Raw genomic sequence first — 12,292 nt, 5'->3', positions numbered from 1 at the left:
TTAGTTGAAAGCTTAACCTAGGAGGTTCATATGCTAATTTCTTGGACATTGAAGGGCACCTCTTTTCAGAATGCATTTTAACAGTTTTTCACCACTAGAGGGTGTTAGTTCACGTATTTCATATAGATAACACTGTGCTCGTGCACGTGAAGTTATCTGGGAGCAGGCACTGATTGTCTAAACTGCAAGTCTGTCAAAAGAACTGAAATAAAGGGGCAGTTTGCAGAGGCTTAGATACAAGATAATCACAGAGGTTAAAAGTATATTAATATAACTGTGTTGGTTATGCAAAACTGGGGAATGGGTAATAAAGGGAATATCTATCTTTTAAAACAATAAAAAGTCTGGTGTAGACTGTCCCTTTAATAGATCCTTTAAACTCAGAATGTTCACTGTTATTTTTAATGTAACATTTCATAAATAGATTTCAAATCATATTTGACAAAGGCAACATTATGTGCTAATATTTATGAATGATAATATATTTATATTTTGTAGAATATGTTGGTATGCATGTATGCATTTGAAATTGAATTTGAATTGAGTTTTTTTAGACACATGCCCGTGGATTGATTTTAGAATATTCAACAACTGAATAATATGGGAGTGTGTAATATTATGATATTGAAATGGCCACCCCACCTAGCCTATTAAACCAGGTAAACACTGATTTACATATATATTTGGGTGATTGCCTTTATAATCTTTAATGGTCTAATTTTAAGCTTGATGCTTCAATCAATTACTGAATATATACACAGTAGATACTACCATTCATCTTATCGATTAATAATATAATCGGCTCTATCTGATTCAAATTTCAGATTAATGTTGTGAATATCTCTTTTACATTAGGATTAAATGTATGTCCTCCCAATATTAATAGACACATTCATCAATGCATGCTTTAATTTTGTGGAATATTAATGTTTGTTGGATTGAAATGGACAGTCTACACATAAATATATTTTAAATATATTTACATCTCATACATCATGAAATTAAAACAAGGAATTTAAACATGATTATGTTTTATGTATACTTAGAAGTGGTTTACAATTTATAAACAATGATGACATAAGGATATGGTCTGCATCTAGGCACTCAGATGAATAGCAATAACTGTCTGGACAATCAGAAGCAGATTATTGTGGTTTTGCATGGAATATGCATGTGACATCATGATGTCATTAATGACAAATCAGACATAAATTTAAGAAAAATACAAACATATGTTCATGCTGCATGATATAGAAATGGGGCAGTAGTATATTTTAAAAATAATGGAATCCTAAATTTTAAAGTGCCAAAGCTGTAGACTTTCTTTTTCTTCAAGAGAATGTTTTTTTAAACAATAATACATGTTCGATACATGTTAGATATATTTGACATACCATCAGACTCCAAGGAAGTCATTTCCTCCTCCATCTCACATGTAACATCAATCTCTGTAAAACATAACATGTTGTGTACACGGTAATATCAGATATTCTAACATATGTTACTGTTGCTCAAGGACACACATCAATTTTGCATTAAAGAGACAATGATCCAAAGTCAGGAATTATATCATTTTGATGGAGCATACAAATTAAATTAGATTTGTAATTATCGATGAGTAATAATTACATTTTAGTCTCCGTATTTTTACAATATTGTTAAAAGCTGAGTACATGGAATATTTAAGAGTTCTCGAGTTCTCAAGTGTGTATCACTTGATGATTGTTGTCTAAATTTTTTTTAAAAAAAACATATGCTAGCCATGTTCTGAAGCACAAAGCTGTAGACTGAGAAGCTTTGAGATCTTAATATTAATAAATAAAATAAAATATATATAATCAGAGGAGTAAATTATAAGTTTTATTCAAATGGAATGCTTCATTAGAATCATGATCATAATATTTATTAAAAATACACCTTCAATGACTTACCAGAAGCCTGCAAAGGCTGTTCACCATTGCTGCTGGATCTCTCTATGCTCGCCACTATAACTTCATCTATTAATGATATTAAAATATATTAGTTAACACAGTTTGGACATCACTAAATCACATTGGTCAAGAATCTAACAAATAATATACTTATAAATGTGAAGAATAGAGCACTAATATGAACCATAAATTTATGAGTTAATCAAGGTGATTGTAAAGAAAATTATGTATTTCACATGTTTGATTTATTACTATACAGGGAGTGCAGAATTATTAGGCAAGTTGTATTTTTGAGGATTAATTTTATTATTGAACAACAACCATGTTCTCAATGAACCCAAAAAACTCATTAATATCAAAGCTGAATAGTTTTGGAAGTAGTTTTTAGTTTGTTTTTAGTTATAGCTATTTTAGGGGGATATCTGTGTGTGCAGGTGACTATTACTGTGCATAATTATTAGGCAACTTAACAAAAAACAAATATATACCCATTTCAATTATTTTTTTTTACCAGTGAAACCAATATAACATCTCAACATTCACAAATATACATTTCTGACATTCAAAAACAAAACAAAAACAAATCAGTGACCAATATAGCCACCTTTCTTTGCAAGGACACTCAAAAGCCTGCCATCCATGGATTCTGTCAGTGTTTTGATCTGTTCACCATCAACATTGCGTGCAGCAGCAACCACAGCCTCCCAGACACTGTTCAGAGAGGTGTACTGTTTTCCCTCCTTGTAAATCTCACATTTGATGATGGACCACAGGTTCTCAATGGGGTTCAGATCAGGTGAACAAGGAGGCCATGTCATTAGATTTTCTTCTTTTATACCCTTTCTTGCCAGCCACGCTGTGGAGTACTTGGACGCGTGTGATGGAGCATTGTCCTGCATGAAAATCATGTTTTTCTTGAAGGATGCAGACTTCTTCCTGTACCACTGCTTGAAGAAGGTGTCTTCCAGAAACTGGCAGTAGGACTGGGAGTTGAGCTTGACTCCATCCTCAACCCGAAAAGGTCCCACAAGCTCATCTTTGATGATACCAGCCCAAACCAGTACTCCACCTCCACCTTGCTGGCGTCTGAGTCGGACTGGAGCTCTCTGCCCTTTACCAATCCAGCCACGGGCCCATCCATCTGGCCCATCAAGACTCACTCTCATTTCATCAGTCCATAAAACCTTAGAAAAATCAGTCTTGAGATATTTCTTGGCCCAGTCTTGACGTTTCAGCTTGTGTGTCTTGTTCAGTGGTGGTCGTCTTTCAGCCTTTCTTACCTTGGCCATGTCTCTGAGTATTGCACACCTTGTGCTTTTGGGCACTCCAGTGATGTTGCAGCTCTGAAATATGGCCAAACTGGTGGCAAGTGGCATCTTGGCAGCTGCACGCTTGACTTTTCTCAGTTCATGGGCAGTTATTTTGCGCCTTGGTTTTTCCACACGCTTCTTGCGACCCTGTTGACTATTTTGAATGAAACGCTTGATTGTTCGATGATCACGCTTCAGAAGCTTTGCAATTTTAAGAGTGCTGCATCCCTCTGCAAGATATCTCACTATTTTTGACTTTTCTGAGCCTGTCAAGTCCTTCTTTTGACCCATTTTGCCAAAGGAAAGGAAGTTGCCTAATAATTATGCACACCTGCTATAGGGTGTTGATGTCATTAGACCACACCCCTTCTCATTACAGAGATGCACATCACCTAATATGCTTAATTGGTAGTAGGCTTTCGAGCCTATACAGCTTGGAGTAAGACAACATGCATAAAGAGGATGATGTGGTCAAAATACTCATTTGCCTAATAATTCTGCACTCCCTGTATTAGACAGACAATTCTTCACATATGATTCTATGGCATATATAAATAAAAGTATTGATCCATGTTTTTAAAACAATACACACACAACACTTGGAATAACAACTGGTGACAAATGGAACCTAAGCCATGTGGCACATTGATCCATTGGTGCAATGTACAGTAATCTGTTTTAGGACACAACACATATTTATCACAACTCAAAACAGAAGATATTTGTAACAATATGTCATCATGGTGCTGTTAGAGTATGCTTATATATACAAAGGAAGTCCAAGAGTGAATATGTGATATAGATATCAATATTGTTTCATCCAAACAGTGTAATGATTAATTAAGATATTTATTATTAAAGGGTCACTGAACCCAAATCTTTAATTTTGTGATTCAGATAGAGCATGCATTTTTTAAGCATATTTCTAATTTACTTCTATTATCAATTTGTCCATATTCTCTTGCTTTCTTTCTTTGAAAAATAAGGCAGATAATCCATATTTGGTTTCAGAACCATGAAAAGCACTTGTTTATTGGTCGGTGAATGTATCCACCAATCAGTAAGAACAACCCAGGTTGTTTCCCAAAAATGGACCGGCATCTAAACTTACATTCTTGCATTTCAAATAAAAATACCAAGAGATTGAATAAAATTTGATAATAGGAGTAAATGTTAAAGTTTATTAATATTGAATGCTCTATCTGAATCACAAAAGATAAAGTTAGTGTTCAGTGTCCCTTTAATATTAAATATTAAAATATCTTGATTTGACAATGTCGCTGTTAATGAATTATCTAGCCCATATGTTGATGTAATGAATGGGATGGAGCATGCAATTATAATCAAATATGAAATTTAAGGATATCATCAGGATTCTTTAATTATCATTTGCTCTTAAAGAGACATGAAACTCCAAATGTGTAATTGGATTAATTTGCATGATTCAAATCCAGCCTGTGATTTTAAAAAAACATTCAAATATACTTTTTGATTTGAAAGTTTTATTAAGGAGCAACTATGCACTACTGTTATCTGAAGACATGTGTTGAACAAATGAAAATAGGCAATTTTGTGCATCAAACAATCAGCAGGTTACTCCCAGTAATGCATTGCTGATCCGGAGTTTACCTAGATATGATTTTCAACTAAGGATAACAATAGACTGAAGCAAGGTAGATAATAGAAGAAAATGATAAGGTTTTTTTAAAATCACATGTTGTGTCTAAATCATTAAAGTTAAATGTTGTTTTTCATGTCCCTTTAATGATAAGAAGAAAATATCAAAGCATACGAGAAATATATTTCTCTAATCTGCACATATGTACAAATGTGTTAGTGTGGTCTAAATGTAGCCAAAAAATATAAAACACTACCCAGGGGAAGAATATTAAATGGGCCTAACCCTAAGATTACATTAAAATGAAGATCTCAAGAATCGAAGGAATATCTTCTAATACTTATAAACTGAGATTTGGATTACAACGGAATCCCAACTCTGATTCGTGATTCTTCTTTGAAAATAACAAGAAAAGAGAATTTCATGATCATTGCGCAAGGATTCAAAGCAGAATTCCGCATCCGTGATTCTGAATTGATTTGGATATATTAGTGTGATGAGTATCATTTCTAAAGACTTCAAATATATTTCAAATTGGGTGTATTTCGAGATTCCAATTGAATATTTGTTAATATTGAATGATAACAATTAATATTTAGAAATGTAGTATGATTTGATAGTCAATGTATGAAATGGCGGATGATAGGGATTTCACGGATGCGCAATACCATTTTCGCTCTGTGACCCATATTCTGGAGAGCGCAGTAAACATCATTCATATTTCATGTGTGATGATTCTAAATTCAGATATCTAAACATCATATGTAGCGTGTGTTATGAGATCTATATAGGTTGAATATATGACTATATACACATTGCTTAAATATCTACTCAAATATTAATATATAATCTGAAGTCTGATATTTACCTGGTTCAGCCTCTTGACTTTCATCTCCCAGGCCACCGGACGGAGAAGCAGCTGCACTGGCCTCCGGGTCAGGACTTTCAGATCCAGCAGCTGGGAGGGAAGAAGAAGAAGCCGAGGAGCGAAAGGATCTAAATCTGCGGGGGACCCGGAGATTGAGGAGGTCACATAAAGTCACCTCATAAGTTAGCAGGTACAGTTTCCGTAGGGGTGGAACTTTCCTTCCATCCCTCCGATGGACTTGTACCCACTCCCTTATGAGGTCGACTTTCTTACTTGGACGAAACCTTATATCCCCAAACCTCCGCATGATTTGATCCATGGTCCTCTGGATGCCATACAACAAATTAACATCATTGGTGATAGACGCCCAGAGGGCCTTCTTAATGCTCTGCTTCATCGACTTCTTCTTGTTCCCAAACAGCTGCGGATAGAAGTCCTCAACAGCGTTGACCAGTGCTGCACTCTCCGGCTTGGTGAACCTGGGAAACGTCATGCCTGCTAGGTTTGCGTATTATATATATACTAGTACTAAAGCCCGTGTACACTGGCCATTTTTTGCAGTACAGCGGTCCCACCCCTTGCTCTCTCCCCCCTCTCTTTTGCTCTCTCTTCCCCCCTCTCTTTTGCTTTCTCTCCCACCTCTCTTTTGCTTTCTCTCCCCCCTCTCCTTTGCTCTCTCTCTCACCTCTTTTGCTCTCTCTCTCCCCTCTTTTGCTCTCTCTCTCTCTCCCCTCTTTGGCTCTCTCCCTCCTTTCTTTTGCTCTCTCTCCCCCCTCTTTTGTTCTCTCCCCCCTCTTTGGCTCTCTCCCCCCGTCTTTGGATCCCCCCCCCCTCTTTGGCTCCCCCCCCTCTTTGGCTCTCTCTCCCCCCTCTTTGGCCCTCGCCCCTCTTTTGCACTCTCTCCTCTTTGGCTCTCTCTCTCCCCCCCCTTTGGCTCTCCCCCCCTTTGGCTCTCCCCCCCCTTTGGCTCTCTCCCCCCCTTTGGCTCTCTCCCCCCTTTGGCTCTCCCCCCCCCTTTGGCTCTCTCCCCCCCCTTTGGCTCTCTCCCCCCCCCCTTTGGCTCTCCCCCCTTTAGCTCTCTCCCCCCCCTTTGGCTCTCTCCGCCCCCTTTGGCTCTCCCACCCCCTTTGGCTCTCCCCCCCTTTGGCTCTCTCCCCCCCTTTGGCTCTCTCCCTCCCCCTCTTTGGCTCTCCCCCCCCCCCTCTTTGGCTCTCTCCCCCCCTCTTTGGCTCTCTCTCCCCCTTCTTTGGCTCTCTCTCCCCCCTCTTTGGCTCTCTCCCCTCTTTTGCTCTCTCTCCTCTTTTGCTCTCTCTCCTCTTTGGCTTTCTCTCTCTCTCCCCCCACCTTTGGCTCCCCCCCCTTTGGCTCTCTCCCCCCCTCTTTTGCTCTCTCTCCCCCTCTTTGGCTCTCTCCCCCCTCTTTTGTTCTCTCCCCCCTCTTTGGCTCTCTCCCCCTCTCTTTGGCTCTCTCCCCCCCTCTTGGGCTCTCTCTCACCCCTCTTTGGCTTTCTCCCCTCTTTTGATCTCTCTCCTCTTTGGATCTCTCTCCTCTTTGGCTCTCTTTCCTCTTTTATATATATAAAAGAACAAAGACACCAAACCTAAGCGCTACATGAATCAGCTTACCCAAATATATGTCACCGCTGTTAGTTGGTCCTCAATCCTCAGCATGTAACTTGTGATCTCTTCCCCGGCACAATGGAGAGTGGGTGGATGCAGGGAGACTTGAACTGCTGCAGCTGCTTAATCAGAGTGTCTGCAAACACTCCAGAGAAATGTAGAAATCCAAAAGAATTAAGGAATAGTGCAAAAACAGTCCAAAGACACCTGCTCTTAAAAAGTGTATACATTTTAATATAATCCAAGATGAAAAGACATCGTAGTACAAAAATAAGAGTTAAAAAGTAACTCAGTGTGTAAAGAGACACCAGTCTGCAAACATGTTTCGTGCCTCAGCACTTGTTCACTGCATATATACTGTATAGTCCAGCAGGCATTAGAGAACTGAGAAAGATGGCAACGTGTAATGGACTTTTATATGGTGAAGTAAACATGAGATGCACCATGGGACAAGTTATCTGTACATCTGATTGGATAAAACTTTGAAATATTGTTATCATGTCTGTGAGACCATCCTGACTCAAGTTGTGTTTGTGTGATGAACTCTGATTGGCCGTTCCTTAATGTTTCATATCTTAGTAACTTCCATACACATACCTCCTGGTGGTGCTGTTACTTCATTTTTCATGTAGACTTATTTGTAACTCATGGGCCTGTCATGCGGATATGTGTGACGCAGATTTAATATATGTGATCCGTTACATATTAATATATTAAGTCGACATTTGTTTTTTTGTAAATATAATCCAGTCACATTAGTAAATGTTTTACACATTTCGATGTTTAATATCGATCGGGTTCTTTAATACTAATAATTTTTATTAATAAAAAGTAATTATTGTATGTATTTATTGTTTAATAAATAAATTTTGTGACTTATTGTGAAGTATTGACATTGCTCTATTAAATGTATTTATAATGCACATCGATTGTGTGCTATTGCGTGGCATTAGACTAGAATTTTTGTCTGATCTGCTCACATATGTTATTGTGCAATGGCGTCTTTAGTTTTAAAGGGACATTACACCCAAATATTTTCTTAAAATTATCCGGAGAGAGAATACATTTTTATAATTTAAAATGTAACTATCAATTTATAATATTCTTTAGATATCCTTTACAGAAGAAATAGCAATGCACATGGTTGAGCCAATCACACAAGGCATCTCTGTGCATCCACCAATCTTCAGCTACTGAGCATATCTAGATATGGTTGTAAAGGAAATAATATCAAAAGAATGAATTAAAATTGTTGATAGAATTACATTTTAATGTTTAAAATTATATTTTATTTAGGAATCCAGAAAGAAACGCTTTGGAATTACCGACCTTTAATGAGCTAATATGCAATCTTGAACTTGATCTAAATACATCCGTCTAAACATTGTAAATAAGCATTGTTGGCCACACTCAAATAAGTAGATATTTCCCAGTTATGCTTTGCTGATCATAAACCTATGCATCTGCATTTCTCAAACTTAGGATAACATGAGAATAAAGCATATTTGTATTACCTTCTGTATTGTTTGCCCCACTGTGAATGAAATATCTTCCAATGGCTGTATTTATACAGCTTTACCTTAAAGGGACATTAAGCTATATGTTCTTTACTGATTTAGATGGATAATACAATGTTAAAACAACTTCATAGTTTGGTTGATTATCTCATTAGCTTTATCGTTTGATATTCTTGCCTGAAAATCATATCTAGATAGGCTCTGTTGCTGCTGATTGGTGGTTGCACATAGATGGCTTATGTCATTGTCTAACCCATGTGCATTGCTAGTTCTTTAACAAAGGATATCTAAAGACTGAATATAATTAGATAATAGAAGTAAATTTAAATGTTGCTTTAAAAGATGATATGTATTATCTCTCTGAATCACTAAATGAAATATTTTTTGAATGTCCCTTTAAGGACAAAACCATTAGGAATATGTGGAGTTAACATTGTATAAATAAACTAAAGGGGAATGAAAATACCTATAGATATGTGATATCTATCCAACAGGTAAGGAGTCTAATTGCTAGAAATTATCTTTGGATATATCTATAGTTAACTGACCCTTCAAATGACTCCACTAGAGCTGAAAAGTAATCAATATGGAATACAATAACTAGCTTGGTATAAATGTCAAATAAACTTACTTTTTATTTACAGATAATTTCTAACATATTAACTTAAAAATATTTAAAGGGACACTGAACCCATTTTTTTCTTTCATGATTCAGATAGAGCATGCAATTTTAAGCCACTTTCTAATTTATTCCTATTATCAATTTTTCTTCGTGCTCTTGCTATCTTTATTTTAAAAAGACGACATCTAAGATTTTTTTTTATTCAGAACTCTGGACAGCACTTTTTTATTGGTGGATGAGTTTATCCACCAATCAGCAAGAACAACCCAGGTTGATCACCAAAAAATGGGCCGGCATCTAAACTTGCTTTCTTGCATTTCAAATAAAGATACCAAGAGAATGAATAAAATTTGATAACAGGAGTAAATTAGAAAGTTGCTTAAAATGTCATGCTCTATCTGAATCACGAAAGAAAAAATTTGGGCACAGTGTCCCTTTAAAGCCGAATAACCTATATTTAGTGTAAGAATGTTTTTGGATACCTAAGAAAGATTATAGAGATTAGAATGTAAATCTAACATTAAACTACACTATCACTTTAATGTAAGTTAAACACTTTCATTTCTTAAAAGTGAAATGAACAAAGTTGTATAATTTAGACTACATATCCTCGTCAGAATCATTTTATGATTTTAACATCTATGAATCACACAATAAAAGCATACGGCTAGATTTAGAGTTTTGTCGGTAACGACCCGAAAAGCTAACGCTGGCTTTTTTCTGGCCGCACCATAAAAATAACTCTGGTATTGAGAGTCCACAGAATGGCTGCGTTAGGCTCTAAAAAAGGAGCGTAGAGCATATTTAACGCAGCTTCAACTCTCGATACCAGAGTTGCTTACGGACGCGGCCAGCCTCAAAAACGTGCTCGTGCACGATTCCCCCATAGGAAACAATGGGGCTGTTTGAGCTGAAAAAAAACCTAACACCTGCAAAAAAGCTGCGTTCAGCTCCTAACGCAGCCCCATTGTTTGCTATGCGGAAACACTTCCTACGTCTGCACCTAACACTCTAACATGTACCCCGAGTCTAAACACCCCTAACCTTACACTTATTAACCCCTAATCTGCCTCCCCCGCTATCGCTGACCCCTGCATATTATTATTAACCCCTAATCTGCCGCTCCGTAAACCGCCGCTACTTACATTATCCCTATGTACCCCTAATCTGCTGCCCTAACATCGCCGACCCCTATATTATATTTATTAACCCCTAATCTGCCCCCCACAACGTCGCCTCCACCTGCCTACACTTATTAACCCCTAATCTGCCAAGCGGACCTGAGCGCTACTATAATAAAGTTATTAACCCCTAATCCGCCTCACTAACCCTATAATAAATAGTATTAACCCCTAATCTGCCCTCCCTAACATCGCCGACACCTAACTTCAATTATTAACCCTTAATCTGCCGACTGGAGCTCACCGCTATTCTAATAAATGTATTAACCCCTAAAGCTAAGTCTAACCCTAACACCAACACCCCCCTAAATTAAATATAATTTACATCTAACGAAATTAATTATCTCTTATTAAATAAATTATTCCTATTTAAAGCTAAATACTTACCTGTAAAATAAATCCTAATATAGCTACACTATAAATTATAATTATATTATAGCTATTTTAGGATTAATATTTATTTTACAGGTAACTTTGTAATTATTTTAACCAGGTACAATAGCTATTAAATAGTTAAGAACTACTTAATAGTTACCTAGTTAAAATAATAAGAAAATTACCTGTAAAATAAATCCTAACCTAAGTTACAATTAAACCTAACACTACACTATCAATAAATTAATTAAATAAAATACCTACAATTACCTACAATTAAACCTAACACTACACTATCAATACATTAATTAAATACAATATCTACAAATAACTACAATGAAATAAACTAACTAAAGTACAAAAAATAAAAAAGAACTAAGTTACAAAAAATAAAAAAATATTTACAAACATAAGGAAAATCTTACAACAATTTTAAACTAATTACACCTACTCTAAGCCCCCTAATAAAATAACAAAGCCCCCCAAAATAAAAAATGCCCTACCCTATTCTAAATTACTAAAGTTCAAAGCTCTTTTACCTTACCAGCCCTGAACAGGGCCCTTTGCGGGGCATGCCCCAAGAAGTTCAGCTCTTTTGCCTGTAAAAAAAAAACATACAATACCCCCCCCAACATTACAACCCACCACCCACATACCCCTAATCTAACCCAAACCCCCCTTAAATAAACCTAACACTAAGCCCCTGAAGATCATCCTACCTTGTCCTCACCTCACCGGGTATCACACCGATCCGTCCTGGCTCCGATATCTTCATCCAACCCAAGCGGGGGCTAGACATCCACTGAATCCAGAAGAGGGTCCAAAGTCTTCATCCTATCCGGGAAGAAGAGTAGATCCGGACCGGCAACCATCTTCTTCCAAGCGGCATCTTCTATCTTCATCCGATGAGGACCGGCTCCATCCTGAAGACCTCCACCGCGGACCCATCTTCATCCGGCGACGTCCAACTGAAGAATGACGGTTCCTTTAAGGGACGTCATCCAAGATGGCGTCCCTCGAATTCCTATTGGCTGATAGGATTCTATCAGCCAATCGGATTTAAGGTAGGAATATTCTGATTGGCTGATGGAATCAGCCAATCAGAATCAAGTTCAATCCGATTGGCTGATCCAATCAGCCAATCAGATTGAGCTCGCATTCTATTGGCTGTTCCGATCAGCCAATAGAATGCGAGCTCAATCTGATTGGCTGATTGGATCAGCCAATCGGATTGATCTTGATTCTGATTGG

The sequence above is a fragment of the Bombina bombina genome, chromosome 2 (assembly GCF_027579735.1).
Source record: "Bombina bombina isolate aBomBom1 chromosome 2, aBomBom1.pri, whole genome shotgun sequence".
NCBI classification, from domain to species: Eukaryota; Metazoa; Chordata; class Amphibia; order Anura; family Bombinatoridae; genus Bombina; species Bombina bombina.
This window is presented reverse-complemented; position numbering follows the sequence as displayed.